Below are 15171 nucleotides of genomic sequence, written 5' to 3' on the forward strand. Positions count from 1 at the left end.
TCGCTGGGCAGAAGAGCAAGATGTCTCCCAAGAAATGCAAGATGCCCATTCTCCTCATAGAAAAGATCGAAATAGTGAGTGCACACTTGTTCTCCCACTGGTGTATCCAAGGGAGCATTGCAGGGGCCAGTGAAGGTGACCAAGCCGCTCTGGATCCTGGAAACTCAGAATGGCTACGGAGAGAAGGAAACAAAATCCTCTGCCGCCGCAGCGCCAACTCTTCCATTACAAAGTCCTTGGAACCAAGACGGACGTCTCCTGAAAGGAAAAAATAAGTGGAAGGCAACCAAATGGTCTCTATTAAAACTGCAGAGACCTAGAATCTTCGCTCGTGGAGGACCCTGAATCCTCACAGTTCCTGAGTCAAGGCTATGCACTGCGTACACAGTTACTTTGCTCTAAACAGGAGCGCATGTCAGGTCGCTTCTCTCAGGACCCACGTGCCTGCTGTGGAGCACCATCCTGAGCCCCACACATTGCCAGTGTGTTCTTTCTAGGAGTCACGAGTCACCGCATGCCCCCATGCGGGACACCCCATCACTCTAATTCCCTCACCCGTGTAGCCGCAGCACCCTGCCCTACATCTGAAAGTGTGTAGCAGATTAAGACCACCATGTCTTAATGAAAGATCAACCCTTCCAAGTTGTGTTACGTCCTTCTGTGCCTATAGTAAATTTACTTCTATTGTTAAGTACATTTACCCACAGTAGTAGAATCATATCACCTCTTTATATGTTCTGCAATAGTCCCTCAAAAAAGCAGATTTGGTAGATCTGATTATTGAGAACCAATTGAGTCATGAAGCCTTAGACCAAACTAATGGATTAACCCAGTGATGAATTCACAATATTGTGACCTTGCAAGGGGTAGAAAACTTTAGACATAAAGTTTAGGGAGAAAGTAAGTCCCTGGGGATTATATTCTTGGAGGCTATATCCTGTTCCTAAACATTGTCTTTCTGTGCCTGATCCATGTTCACCATGAGGCAAGCAACCTCTGTCCCACATTCCTGCCACCATGACATTCTACCTAATACTATGATCAAAACATCAGAGCAAAGTCATCATGTACTGAAACCTCTGGAATTATGAGCAGAGTAAATCCTTCTTCCTCTAATGTGTTTCTCTAAGACACTCGTCATAGGTGCAAAACTGCAAATTACATTGTTTTGTACAATGTGTCATGTTTCATCCTTTCTTTCAACTTTGCATTTTGTTTCCTACAATAAACACAGTTGGGACTCGACTATTAAAACACTCTGGCCCTGTCCCCTTTGTTATCCCACTTACAGTCACTAAAGCTATTGCAGTTGTCACTGTCCTTGTCTAATACACCACATTTGGCATCTTTTCTTTTCTCTCTTTCTTGAGGTTTGCTGAGCTTCTTGGACTTGAAAGTTTTTAATCCATCCTAAGGTTTAAATGGTTTTTCCCCTTCCGTGCTCCCTCCTTTCTCTTCAGTGTTTACTCGAATTCACGGAGCCTCTTTTGCTATTGATCATTTTTATGTAATGCTAAGTATTAATATCCTTATTAATAATGTATATTTTAATTTCTTAAAATGTTTCGATTCTAACGTGAGTTGGTGAAGAGTTAGTTTCATTCCTTGGCTGAGATTTTCTGTTGTTCACTTCTTTTTGTCTCCTTTTCCTGAAAGTCTTTAATGTAGCTGGGACAGCAACTTTGAAGTGCTTGGTTGTGAGTTTTGCTACTCCAGCCATCTGAAGCTCACAGCTTGTCATTTATTCCATTGGCTAACACCTCCATGTTGTCTCCTCCCTTGTACTCTATGAACATCGCTTCCCACAGACAAAATCTCCATAGTTCCAAATCAATTTCATAGTCCATGTCTCAAGTTAACAACCTTCCTTTATCTTTCTCAGTGTTGCCCAATTTTAGAAAAATATTCACATATTCTTTTTTGACCTTGACTTGCCATTTATGTAAAATCTGGTTGCCTCTTATGATCCTAGGGAGTCTCTTGCCCTTTGGTTTTTTTATTTCTTTAATGTGTTGCCTGTTTGCAGCCTACACTTAGCATTAGAATCGCCCCTGAATGTTACTTTCCACATCAATTAAATTGTATAATTTTTTCTAAGACAGTCTGTCCTTCATTTCTCAAACTTTTGTTGAATTATTCCTAAATTATTTGTTTTCCAAACAATTTTCATATTTGAGTGGATTTTATTCATGAATACCATATCAATCTTATTGAAATTCTACCCTGTTCATCACACGGTCGGTCTAAAAATGACAGTGATTTCTCAGGATCTATATAATGTATAAACTCACTAGACACATTTCCAGTCACTAACACTACATTTGTAATCTATCTATCTATCTATCTATCTATCTATCTATCTATCTATCTACCTATTGAGCTAGCTATCATCTATATATCTATATATATCTACCATCTATCAATATATAATACATAGATTATATATAAGATAATTTATACAAGTTATGCATATATCTCCTGATTTCATGGGTTTTGCCACTATATTTAAATTCTGTGTCAAATAAACTGAAACTTTAAGTTTATAGTCCTTTTTTTAGAATTTAGGCCAACCTGTTTGCTTATGCAGAGAAGGAATTTCTTCTATCTTAGTAAAGATATTTCCTCCACTTTACTCATTTCCTGTAAAGTCAAGATTGTTAAAGCTGAGTGAAAACTGGCAATGTCAAATCTCTAAACTTGAATGGAACTAAACTGTCATCCCTGTGTCTAGTTCGTACTCTTAGCTAAGGAATCTGACTCACTGGTAAAGCACGCTATCATACAAACATTTTAAAAGTAAGAAGAAGGCAGAAATACTCCTGTGATAGCATCATCTGTCCATGTGCCCAGAGGCTACAAAGAAATATATATCACGAGGCTGAAAAACCTGACACATAAAGACAGAGGCCGATGCGTTTCTTAGCAGCTGGAGCGCTTTCTCGAGTAGACTGACTCATGAAAGACTGGAGCACTTTAGAGATGATCCAGAAGATGATTAAAGAACTGGAAGCTAAGGGAAGCCGGGAGGGGAGAAACTACCCAACCTGAGAAATGAAGACCCAAAAGTCCTATTGTGCACTCTTTAAATAATCAAAGCGACTTGATTCAACGATTGGTCACCAGCTGTTTCCAAATTTGGAGATGCACAGATTATTTGACTTAAACCATATTAGTAGAGCTATAGTTTTGTTTGAAATAATACCACATGGGCAATAAATACAAAATTAATTTCCTTTCTGCAAAAGATGAATCTCTTCCATATTTACGGAGTTCAATATGAAGCTGATGGGCATGGCCTAATGGTAAGTCTCAGGGAATTCTTCTCACAGTTCTGTACTTGCAGACCCTTGAGAGATGAGGGTAACCTTTGAGGCAAATTTTACTTCCCTTGGTGGTTTTCGTTTGCCCTATCTTCAAGTTATTATTAGATATTTTTGCATCTGTGCAAGATTTTGTTATCACAATGGAAAGCTTACAATGACATAGAGGGCTCGCCAGTGATGTAGATGAGATTTGCCTTTAGATCATCCAGCCCATCAAAGCAGTTCTCTGTATATAAGATAATAAGCATAAAATATTATTAATGATATTTATACTATAGCATATTTTCTTATGATAACTCATCTTTGGTAAGTGTTTGTAGGTCATATACTTTGAACATTAGAATATGATCCAGTTCTGTATAATTCTGAATTACACAAAAAATGTAGGTACATTAAGTGGCTTTTTCTAAGACTCAGGAAATGGACTGAGTGAATAGCTTTATAAAATAAGTGTTAAAGAAAACTCACAAATTTTATTCTATCCCATCTCTTCTTACAAAAATGACAAAAACAATCTGACTTGACTTAGAACTGAAGTGAATGCTCCATTTAAAACATCATGTGCTTTTTTTTTTCATGGCATTAAGAAATTTTCAGGAAAATTAATGGAACTGGAAAATATTATATTAAGTGAGGTAACTCAGACTCAGTAAGACAAACACCACATGTTCTCTCTCACATGCAGATCTTATCCTCTGATTTTTATGTGTGTGTAATCAAGTGAGAGGGAACGTGGGAATAGGTCATGAAACTAGAAAGGGGATCATGGTGGAGAGAAATAACATCTAAAGAATGAATGGTTGTGACAATCCTAGGATACATATGATGGAGGGGCTGGCTGGGTGTGTGGGACAAAGCAACAAGGAAAAGAATTGGATGAAAGGTAGGTAACAAAAAAGTATTAGGAAAATGCCAAAAGAACACCTGTTGCTGTAGTGGATAGCTGCAAGGAAACAATATTTTCCAAAACAAAAGGACAGGCACAACATCCACACAAGGTAAAGCCAGACAAAGTTCCAACAAGAAGGAGAGAGTTTATGAGCAATGTCCCACGTCTAGTAGAGCAACTGTTGCCAATTGATAGCAATAATTTTGTAAAGAGTGTGACACCTGACAAGCTAACCACTCTCCGGGGCAGGACCCACATCCAAGAGGTTTGGGGGACACACAGTGGACTAGATATGTTTAGTAGGGAAGCAAGGCTTGATCTGGAAGAAGTCTGGGTAACTATGACAAATATATATTACACAAAATTCTCAAAGAACTAGTAGGAAGGGGAGGCACAGAGAGAAAGAGAGAGAGAGAGAGAGACAGACAGACAGACAGACAGAGACAGAGAGAGACATAGAGAGACAGAGACAGAGAGACAGAAACACTCACTGTGCTGGGGCCCACATGTAGAAAGACAAAGACACACACAAACACACACACACACACACAGAGAGAGAGAGAGAGAGAGAGAGAGAAAGAGAGAGACAGAGACAGAGACAGAGAGAGAGAAACACAGAGAAAGAGAATGGTTAAGAATAGATTCAAGGGTTGGGGATTTAGCTCAGTGGTAGAGCGCTTGCCTAGGAAGTGCAAGGCCCTGGGTTCGGTCCCCAGCTCCGAAAAAAAAGAAAAAAAAAAAAAGAAGAATAGATTCAAAATCAATAGAAATACAAAATAGTAAGAGTTAATATGCATCATGCACTGTACAGTACCCAACCACAGTGGCTGGCTCCAGCGTCTCCTGCACGGGGACGCCATAAGATGCCAGAAGTGTGTGAAATCTCTTCCTGGGAGGCAATTTCCTTCCTGGCTGGCAGCAGGGCTCCAGTCCTTCATGTTTTGTGAAATTTTCATTTTCCTGGATCCTTCATTTCAACAGTCTGGTAGCAAAAGGAAGGGGCACGACTGTTTCTTTAAAATGCCTGCTCTCCTGCCAGGCTAGTAAAACTGCCATCTATAAAGAACAGGGTTTTAAATTTTTTAAATATACCAACATAAAAGCAGTCCAATAGGAAATGTACAATGATATTACGCTATTCATTCATTCATCCATCCATCCATCCATTCATTCATTCATTTTTGGGGGGGTAATGTGCCAGGGTCTACATGTGGAGGTGGGCAGCAACTTAGAGGAATCTGCTCTCCTGTCACGTGGGTCCACAGGGTTGAACTTAGATTTCATAAGGTTTGGCCACAAGGGCCTTTACCTGTTGAGCCGTTTCAAGGTCCAATCATACATATTTCCTTTTCAAAAATATTATAATGATTCCTATTATATTAAAAGCATTATTTTACATACAATAGTACAATCATTCACTATTTCATTTTCTGCTTAAATCACTGAGGTAAAATTATTTCACCAGGAATTCATAATTGTGTAATAAGCTACAGCAGCCTAAAAATTATTTCTGTACTGACTCTGCCGTCAGCACGTACAGACATATAAAATCCAATGCAGTGTCACTTGAATATACTTCAGGGATGGGTTTCCCACCACCCCTTCTCTTCTGCCCTGAATTAGCGCCAATCATCTCTCTACTTATTTTTTTATTGGTGATATCTCTAGAATCAAGCACGTCTTCCTGAAATCTAACCAAATTTGCTATCCGTAGAACAAGCTTACTTGCTAACCTGGGGGTTTTAACACTATACAGCAAATCAAAATCTCATTTAAAATAGTTTTGCTGCTTGAGGCAGAACAGGCTTGAGGTGAACAGAACCTCTGCCTGGTCATTCTGAATTAAATCTTGTCCATAATTGACAATCAGTCCTTGGCTTAGCTCACATTTTTCTCTATAACTCATTTTATATAAGGCCTTATTGTTAATTGGTAAAGATTAATGATGATGATAATAATTCTTGATCTTAGAGCATAAGCTCATTGTGTTTTGTTCAACAACCTGTCTGTTTTTCTATTAGTTTGACCTTTTATTTAGCTAACTTGGACTTAAGCTTTGTAGTCTTGGATCACCCCATTAATCCTCCATTGAACCAGCACCATTTGCTGAAAAATGCTATCTTTTTTTCCATTGGATGGATTTGGCTCTTTTGTCAAAAATCAAGTGACCATAGGTGTGTGGGTTCATTTCTGGGTCTTCAATTCTATTCCATTGGTCTATCTGTCTGTCTCTGTACCAATACCATGCAGTTTTTATCACAATTGCTCTGTAATACTGCTTGAGTTCAGGGATAGCGATTCCCCCCGAAGTCCTTTTATTGTTGAGCATAGTTTTAGCTTATCCTGGGTTTTTGTTATTCCAGATGAATTTGCAAATTTTCTTTATTGGATATTTATTTTGATGGGGGATTGCATTGAATCTCAAATCGTTTTGGTAAAATCCCTTCCTGGTTTCCCATCTGTAAGTCCTCTATCCCATCCCCCCCTCTCCCTCCCTGCTTCTACGAGGTGTTCCCCCACCAACCCACCCACCCCTTTCCACCTCCCTACCCTGACAAACCCTGACAATGGGGCATGGAACCTTGGCAGGACCAAGGGCTTCTCCTCCCTTTGGTGCCCAACAAGGCCATCCTCTGCTACATATGCAGCTAGAGCCATGGGTCTGTCCATGCATACTCTTTGGATGGTGGTTTAGTCCCTGGGAGCTCTGGTTGGTTGATATTGTTCTTATGGGGTTGGAAGCTCCTTCAATTCCTTCAATCCTTTCTCTAACTCTTCCAATGGGGACCCCGTTCTCAGTCCAATGGTTGGATGCTAGCATTCACCTCTGTATTTGACATGCTCTGGGAGAGCCTCTCAGGAGACAGCTATATCAGGTTCCTGTCAGCATGCACTTCTTGGCATCAGCAATATTGTCTGGGTTTGGTGGCTGTATGTATATGGCCTGGATCCTCAGGTGTGGCATTCTCTGGCCTTTCCTTCAGTCTCTCAGGCAGAGATTCTTATGATAGAATTTTGAGAGAGTCTTAGTCAAGGCCAGCATCAAACAGTTGCAAATACATTCCTGCTGAATTTCACTGTTTTTAAACTGTTCCCTTAGTGCTCTGAAGGGCTAGAGGCTGGGAGAGGAACAAGATGCACGGTTCCCCAAAAGAGTTCAGATAATAAGGGCTGAAATTTTATGGAATTCAGTCTCCTAGCACAATGTTGGTTTGGGCGCTGGTGTGAAGATTGTATCTAGAATACGGACATCTGTGCCTTATGAGATACCAGCACACATTTGGACCTTGCATAAACAATGTTTTCCAACCTGGCTATTGCTGGCTGAGTCAATAAAGGGTTGTCAGTGATAAGGAAAATCATTCCCTGACACCTACTGGCTAACAGTGTCCCCCAAACAGAGCAGATGAAATCACTTTAGAGAACAGTTACATTCATGGGTTATCTTACAGATGAGATAGAAGAAAGAAAAAAAAAAAACAATTTGTAGCTGGAATTTCTCTTCCAAGGCAATATACACGATTGTGTGCGTGCATGTGTGTGTGCCTACGCAGTCTCACACTGAGTCTGGGAAGAAACACAGAGAGGGGGAAGGGAAAGGGAAGGAGGAATGAAGGAAAGGGAAGAGAGAGAGAGACAGAGAGAGAGAGAGAGAAAGAGAGAAGAGACAGAGAGACAGAGACAGAGAGACAGAGAGTCTTTTGCATAGAGAATTAGCCTGCTTCTTGTGCTTCACTCATATATAGTAGGATACTGATGTTCAACCCGAACTGGGTCATCCGTATCACACTCCACCCTCCTGAGGTTCAGGTTAACTGTGAAAGAAGGTACGAAATAATTGTAAGAGTCAGAGGTGGTGGATGACTATAATAGTGTCTTCCAGACACAACAACACAGTTCCACATATGAATTCACAGAGGTTAAACAGTTTACACATGACTTATGCACGCTCAAGCTCAATAAAACAGTAGCATGGAGAGAGGAAAGGGGGGTGAAATTTCACCCCTAGCTGAGGGGCTATTGACAATTGCTACACATAATGGCTACTCAGAACAGGAGACTCAGTTGTTGTTAAGGGTGTGACCCCTGGTATGTGGACCACTCTCTAGTAGATAGCCACTTACCCAAGGGTAGATGGGCAGTACTAGTTGGACTTGAAAGTTTGAAAAGAAAGAAAAAAGGAATGGGAGGTTAGAGGTGGGAAGAGTTTGGGAGAGGAGAGTAAATAGCATCAAAATCCATTAAATGAAATATCAAAGAACCAATAGAACAGTTTATTTAAAACACACACACACACACACACACACACACACACACACACACACACACACACACAAGCCAATGGAAAATCCCTGCATATCTAGGTGTTCACCGCTACTGTGACAAAGTTTGAGAATGCCAATGTTGTTCTAAGTGAACAATATATTTTGCCCTTAGCAGACATTTTCTTCTTTGTTAACTCTGATTGCTTTGGGTAGAGTTCAGGGAGCAAGACTTTGAGAGGATGAGGATGGGAGGAAAGAACAGACACGGGTTTCTTGCTGCCTAGAGGATAACCTAGGAGTTCAGGTCAGGAAGGACAGAGGAATGCGGCTGGACTCTCCCAGCTCATGCCTTTGCCCAGTGCAATTTTATACAAAAGGCCTCAGCTCATCTCCTTTTCTTTGTTAAGGCTGCGAACAACTTTGTATTTTCCAAGCTTGAGCGTGAAGTAGTTTTCTCTTTCTCTGTACTTAATAGTGAACACGAGACAACAAATTAAACCTAGCCTTTGTTACATGTTGGTTTAGGAATATGGAGACATTTAACTGAATAAGATACATGAAACTGCCATCTACGTTTAAATCAAGCATGAATGGAAATGAGAAACAAAAGCTAAATGACTAAAAGCATTGAAAGTCATTCTGAAGTGCCACATACCCCTTCGGTTGGCTGTCATTAACGCCCTCTTTGATGACTATAACAATCACCAGGTATTATTGGATATTGCTATACCAATAAATAAACCAGGTAATAACTGGATCTGCGGTGTTGCAGAGTCTCCTCCGAATAGGTCGCCTGAGATCCAAAAGAGAGGCTAAAGAGTTTGGATTATCCCCAAACCATCCTCTCCTTGTGATGGCTGACTTCTGACTGTGATCTAGGTTTCCCATGTCTCAAGCCAATGATTCACAGCCTTCAATTCCTAGGACACCTATGCAAAGATGATAGATGCGCTTTGGGGTACCCCTCTGCTAAGATACAGTTCTAAATGAGCAAATCGGTGCAGGCAAACTCAGCAAGGATGTTTTTCTTCTGTTGCCCAATTATTAGTATGCCAGAATGCAGAAGACATATGTTCCCTGCCTTCAAGACTGCTAACTGTTATTTTTTAAAAAAAAAAATGGAATTGTAAATCAGTTCCTTTTCTATTTACATTAGTCTGATTCTGCATGCAAAAAAGCACACATGTTTAGAGTTCGTGTGAGGAGTAGATTCATAATTGAGACTACAAAGCATGGTCTCGAAAGAGCCCCAAGAAGACTAGGGCAAGTGGCACTGTGGTTTCAAGGTAACGAGAGTGGGGAGTGAGAGAGCCTGTTTGTGAAAGGCTGTGGAGATACTCATCTCCACAGCTGGTGACTCCAACCATCCCATCCTTCCTGCTCTCTAGTTGACCCATGTTTATAAGTTTCTTGTCTATCTCATCCCTTTCACTTATCAAAGCCACTTATTGATGCTCTTGAGTGTTTGGTTTATTTTTGTGTGCTACATTTTTTTCCCATTTACTTTCTTGTAAGGGGAGCCTTTGAGCATGCCTTTGAGTGTTAATGGCAGGCTGCTGCTGGTCCCACCACCTTTGTAAGCATGTTGCCCATGTTTGGTATGTCTCCTAGCACGGCCTTTATTCAGTCAGCTTCCCAAAGGTTGCTGGGAGAAGGGGGAATTATGTGATAAAAACAAGGTAACAAAATCAAAGATGATTCCAAGAGAACTGGGAAAGTTCTGCAGCTTTCTTCTACTTTCCAACTTACGTATACATCCCTACCGAGGACATGTAAGATCTATGTTGTGTGATGCTATTCCTGTATGATATCTAATATATCTAATTTTGGCTTCCTTAAAGTGAGAATTTGAATACACCATCATGTTAATATTGCTACATAAACCTTGAAATTTGAGACTACTCCTTCAATCCGTTATGTTATGGACACCTGTTTTAAAAAGAAAAATTAATTTAGAAATATTGTTTCCTCATTAAACTTTAACGGGAATAATTATATTTTAGATATATTTTTCATTAAACTGTACTTCAATTGATGGAACAATTTTAGACGAAGTAAATAACAATAATATAAAGTAACAAAAAAACTAAGTTTATACCATAACCGATATGAACAGAATAATCAATGGAGAATAAAGCATAATAAAGCATATTATAAGCATTTCATTCATACAAGCCACAGTCAATGTGATTTAAAGAGAGAAAAGTCACACTGGTGAATATTAAGAAAGGGTAGTTTCAGTTGGGAAAAATCTAAAATAACATAGTATGAGACTGGAAATATGGGTAAATAGACAAGACGTGGATATAGGCACCTCTCAGAGTACACACAAAACTAAATCCCAACTGAATGATGTTGAGGCAAACCTGTTTTCTCCAACCATATAAGAACCAAAAACATGAATGAGTCTTACAAGAGATTCCTTTAAATGAATCAGGAAACCAGGCACATCTGGGAACAAAATGGAGCAGCAGATAGCTTTTGAGCTGAGGCTGCATCTGGGCCCGGGGATTGGTACACACTGAAACAAGAGCAGAGAATGACATTAAACTAATGGCTACTGGTGCTGGACACTTGCTGAGGTATTTCTTAGCCATTTTTATTTCTCCTTTTGAAAATTCTGTTCAGATGGATAAGCCATTTATTTTCTTTCTTTTTTTAAATTTTTTATTATATATTTCTTTACTTACATTTCATTCCCCTTCCCAGATTCCTGTCCATAAGCCCCCATTCCCTCCCCTACACCTACCCCTCCCCCATATGAGTATTCCCCCCCATACAGCCCCCCTTATTGCCCCCTCCCCCCCATATTCCCTGCATTGGGGGCCAACCTTGGCAAGACCAAGGGCTTTCCCTTCCACTGGTGCCCCAACAAGGCTATTCTCTGCTACATATGCAGTTGGAGCCCTGGGTCAGACCATGTATAGTCTTTTGGTAGTGGTTTAGTCCCTGAGAGCTCTGGTTGGCTGGCATTTGTTTTTATGGGGTTGCAAACTCCTTTCAAAACTTCCTCTAATTCCCCCCAAGGGGGTCCTATTCTCAGTTCAGTGGTTTGCTGCTAGCATTGACCTCTGTATTGGGCATGTTCTGGATGTGTCTCTCAGGAGAGATCTATATCCAGTCCCTTTCCACATGCATGTTTTTTAACTTCATCAGTCTTATCTGGTTTTGGTGTCTGTATATATATGGGCCACATGTGTGTCAAGCTCTGAATGGCCATTCCTTGAGTCACTGCTCTAAACTTTGCTTCCATATCCCTTCCTATGTATATTTTCCCCCTTTTAAGAAGGAATGGGAGCATCTGCATTTTGGTCATCCTTCTTGAGCTTCTTGTGGTCTGTGGATTGCATCTTGGGTAATTTGAGCTTTTGGGCTAATATCCACTTACCAATGAGTGCATACCAAGTGTGTTTTTCTGTGATTGAGTAACCTCACTCAGGATGATATTTTCTAGTTCATTCCATTTGCCTATGAATTTCATGGAGTCATTGTTTTTGATAGCTGAGTAGTACTCCATTGTGTAGATGTATCACATTTTTTTAATCCATTCCTCTGTTGAAGGGCATCTGGGTCCTTCCCAGCTTCTGGCCATTTTTAATGGGGTTGTGATTGTTTTCTTGATTCCGATTTTTTTCTTTTCTTTTTTCTTTCTTTGTTCTTTATGTATTCTGGAAATCAATCTTCCATTACAAGTAGGATGAAAAAGGCCACTCTGGGGACTTCCTCTCGACTTAACTGATTGTTTCCTGGGCTGTACTGAAGCTAAGTTTTATGAGCTCACATCTGCCAGTTCATAACCTTAATTCTTGGGCAGGATTCCTTATCCTGCATATTTTCTGAACAAGAGTGCATTTGGGGAGAAATGTGGAGTAAACATGATCAAAATACACATTTTCTGGAATTCTTTAAGAATTCATAAAAACATTGAATATACATGAAAGAAAATGCTGACTGGAGATAATGCTATTAGTGTAAAGTTGGGACCTCAAAGTCCACACTAAGTAAAAAGACTAAAAAGAGGAAAGTGCACCAGCATATGGAAAATAAAGGAAGTTTTCTCTAGCCTAGATTTTAAATGGCTAAAATACTAATAATCTCTATGTTGGGTCTCGACCAAACATTGTCTGATTTGGAAGAGAAATGACCATAAAAATTGTTCTTGTAACAGTTATACTCCTGAGTCATGGAATATGAAAACAAAAAAAAAATGTCTGATAGGAGTATTTTCAACTTCAGCTGCACAGGATTCCCATAAAAAATGAAAATGTGTTTCCAATGCAATTATAAAATAAGAGGAAATAGTGTATCATGAATGAGGCAGAACTCATAACAAAGATTTCTATTCCCAGTAATGACAGGAAATAGGAAAACATAAAAGAGATCTAAAGTAAATATGGTTAAGGTGATTAAGAAGAAAAGGAAACTTACAGACACAAGGAAAAATGATACAAATGCATGAAAAATGAAATGTACTAATAGAGAGTTGTATGTTTTGTTTACCAGATAGAGTAAAGTAGTTATGGAAACACGTACACAATTAGCATAGCATTCCTCTGGCTTTTATGCATTTGAAAATGATTTAACAAAATACTGTAATAAGATCACTTAAATTAGAATAGCTAGATGCTAAAAGGGAAGCTTGCTGTGAGACTATGTTTCTGAGAAATGTCAGAGAAGCTACACCCATGACATCACCAATAAGACTGCCTAAACATACTTGAGCAAGGCTGACATCAATCAACATGCTAACTTGGAAGAAGGAATGCCCGTGGGCCCTTAGTCCTAGAGAAAGGATACAGGCACCTGAGAAGGTCTACTAGTAGGAGAAATAATTTTTCCTACAGAGAGCCCTCCAATTGTCTATCTAACATCAAATTGTCATCCCTGAAATCATATATACAGAAGTAGTATTATAGATCTAAGGAAGCTCTACTTAAACACTTAGTAATATATGTGTGTATCTATATTAGGACTATATATACATATATGTGCATGTATATATATTGTGTGTCTGTGTGCGTGTGTGTGTGCGTGCGTGCGTGCGTGCGTGCGTGTGTGTGTGTGTGTGTGTGTGTGTGTGTGAATTAGCAATTAAAGAAATAGATGCCACAATTTGAGAGAGCAGTAACATGGAGAGGGTTGGAAGGACAAAAGGAAGGGAGAAATAATGTGATTATATTATATTTTCAAAAATGAAGGAATGAAAGGACCAGAAGGAAAACAAGTATAAAACCTGGACAGCAGCACTGTCCCAAATGTCTTCAGGCATCTCCTAGACATCAGCAAGTAGCCACAAACTACTTGACAAAAGAAGTCATGAGGTGAGCCTCTTATTTACTTGAGTAATTTCTTTGAGGACAGGGAAAGTTTCCATGTAAAACTGGTATAAAAATTTTTATGTACAAACAAAATCTAGCTCATTGTAGCGTAATGCTCAGTTAATAAAACAGAAGTTTAACCCGGAACTATGACAGAGATATGACTGTGTGGTCCCCTAACCACCAGCAGCACCATCTCAGGAAAAATATTAGGAATGCTAATTTGAGGGTATTTTCTTCCTCACCTACTAATCACATGTCATAGAGATAAATCCCAGCCATCTCTTTCACTAAGTCATCTACACATGTCTCTGATGATCCCTTGAGCATCAGAGAATGGCTTACTTTAAAGAAACAGTTTCTGATACTTAGTAGTTGACCAAAACCTTATTAATAATAAAAGTAAAACCTAGTAGATTTCCTTGGAACTCTAAAATTAATAGGTCTATTACTTTTAGACATTGGAGTGGTCTCCTATTGATTTTTATTATCTGCATGAAATAATTCTGCTAATGCAACATTAATAAAACTATTAAAATCAATAAGAAATAGCTAGATATAACTATAACATTAGTGTAAAAAATAGGCAAAATTCAAATGGATTCCTAGAAAGATGAAATAAACGTCTTAAAATAAAATTGTTTATCTAAGTATCCATCCATCTCTTTACTCATGTGCATGAATGTGAGTCTGTGTATGTGTCTATGTGAGTGCACACAACTATGTGCAGGTATGTGTACCTGTGCCTATGCATGGAGGCCTGATGAGGGCATTGGGTATTCTCCACCACTCTCTGTCTGCTCCTGAATAAAGACAGGTTCTCTGTTTGAACCTGAATGAAGTTAGAAACCAGTAAGTGCTAATAATCTTTGTCTCTGCCACCCCAGTGCTGAGGCTGGATATCTCAGGGGTGCGTGGCTTGTTATACAAGTGTTCAAATCTGTACTCTACTCCTTGTGATTGCAGGTCAATCATTCTTCACCTCTGAGCCATATCTCCAGCCCTGAAACAAACATTTGCAATAAATTTAACAAACTTATAAATAATAAAAGATCAATTAAAAAATTAAAATTAAAATATCAAATTCTGCCTCATAAAGGCACTCGAACCAATTGAAAGCTATCTTAGCTTAGTTGAAAGAGTCAATAACATAAGTATGAAATGTTCTCATAGTGTGTGAGAACATGTACGTATATAATGCACGTATATGTATATATAAATATATATAGTATATATTAACATGAATAATGCATATATGTATATTGTAATATGTATATAGTTATATGTAATATGTATAGGTTAAATATATATTTAAAGTTTCAAATACTTCTAATCAAATTCCAAGACAGACTTTTAATGTGAGGAACTGTGACCTC

The sequence above is a fragment of the Rattus rattus genome, chromosome 4 (genome assembly GCF_011064425.1).
Source record: "Rattus rattus isolate New Zealand chromosome 4, Rrattus_CSIRO_v1, whole genome shotgun sequence".
Taxonomy (NCBI): domain Eukaryota; kingdom Metazoa; phylum Chordata; class Mammalia; order Rodentia; family Muridae; genus Rattus; species Rattus rattus.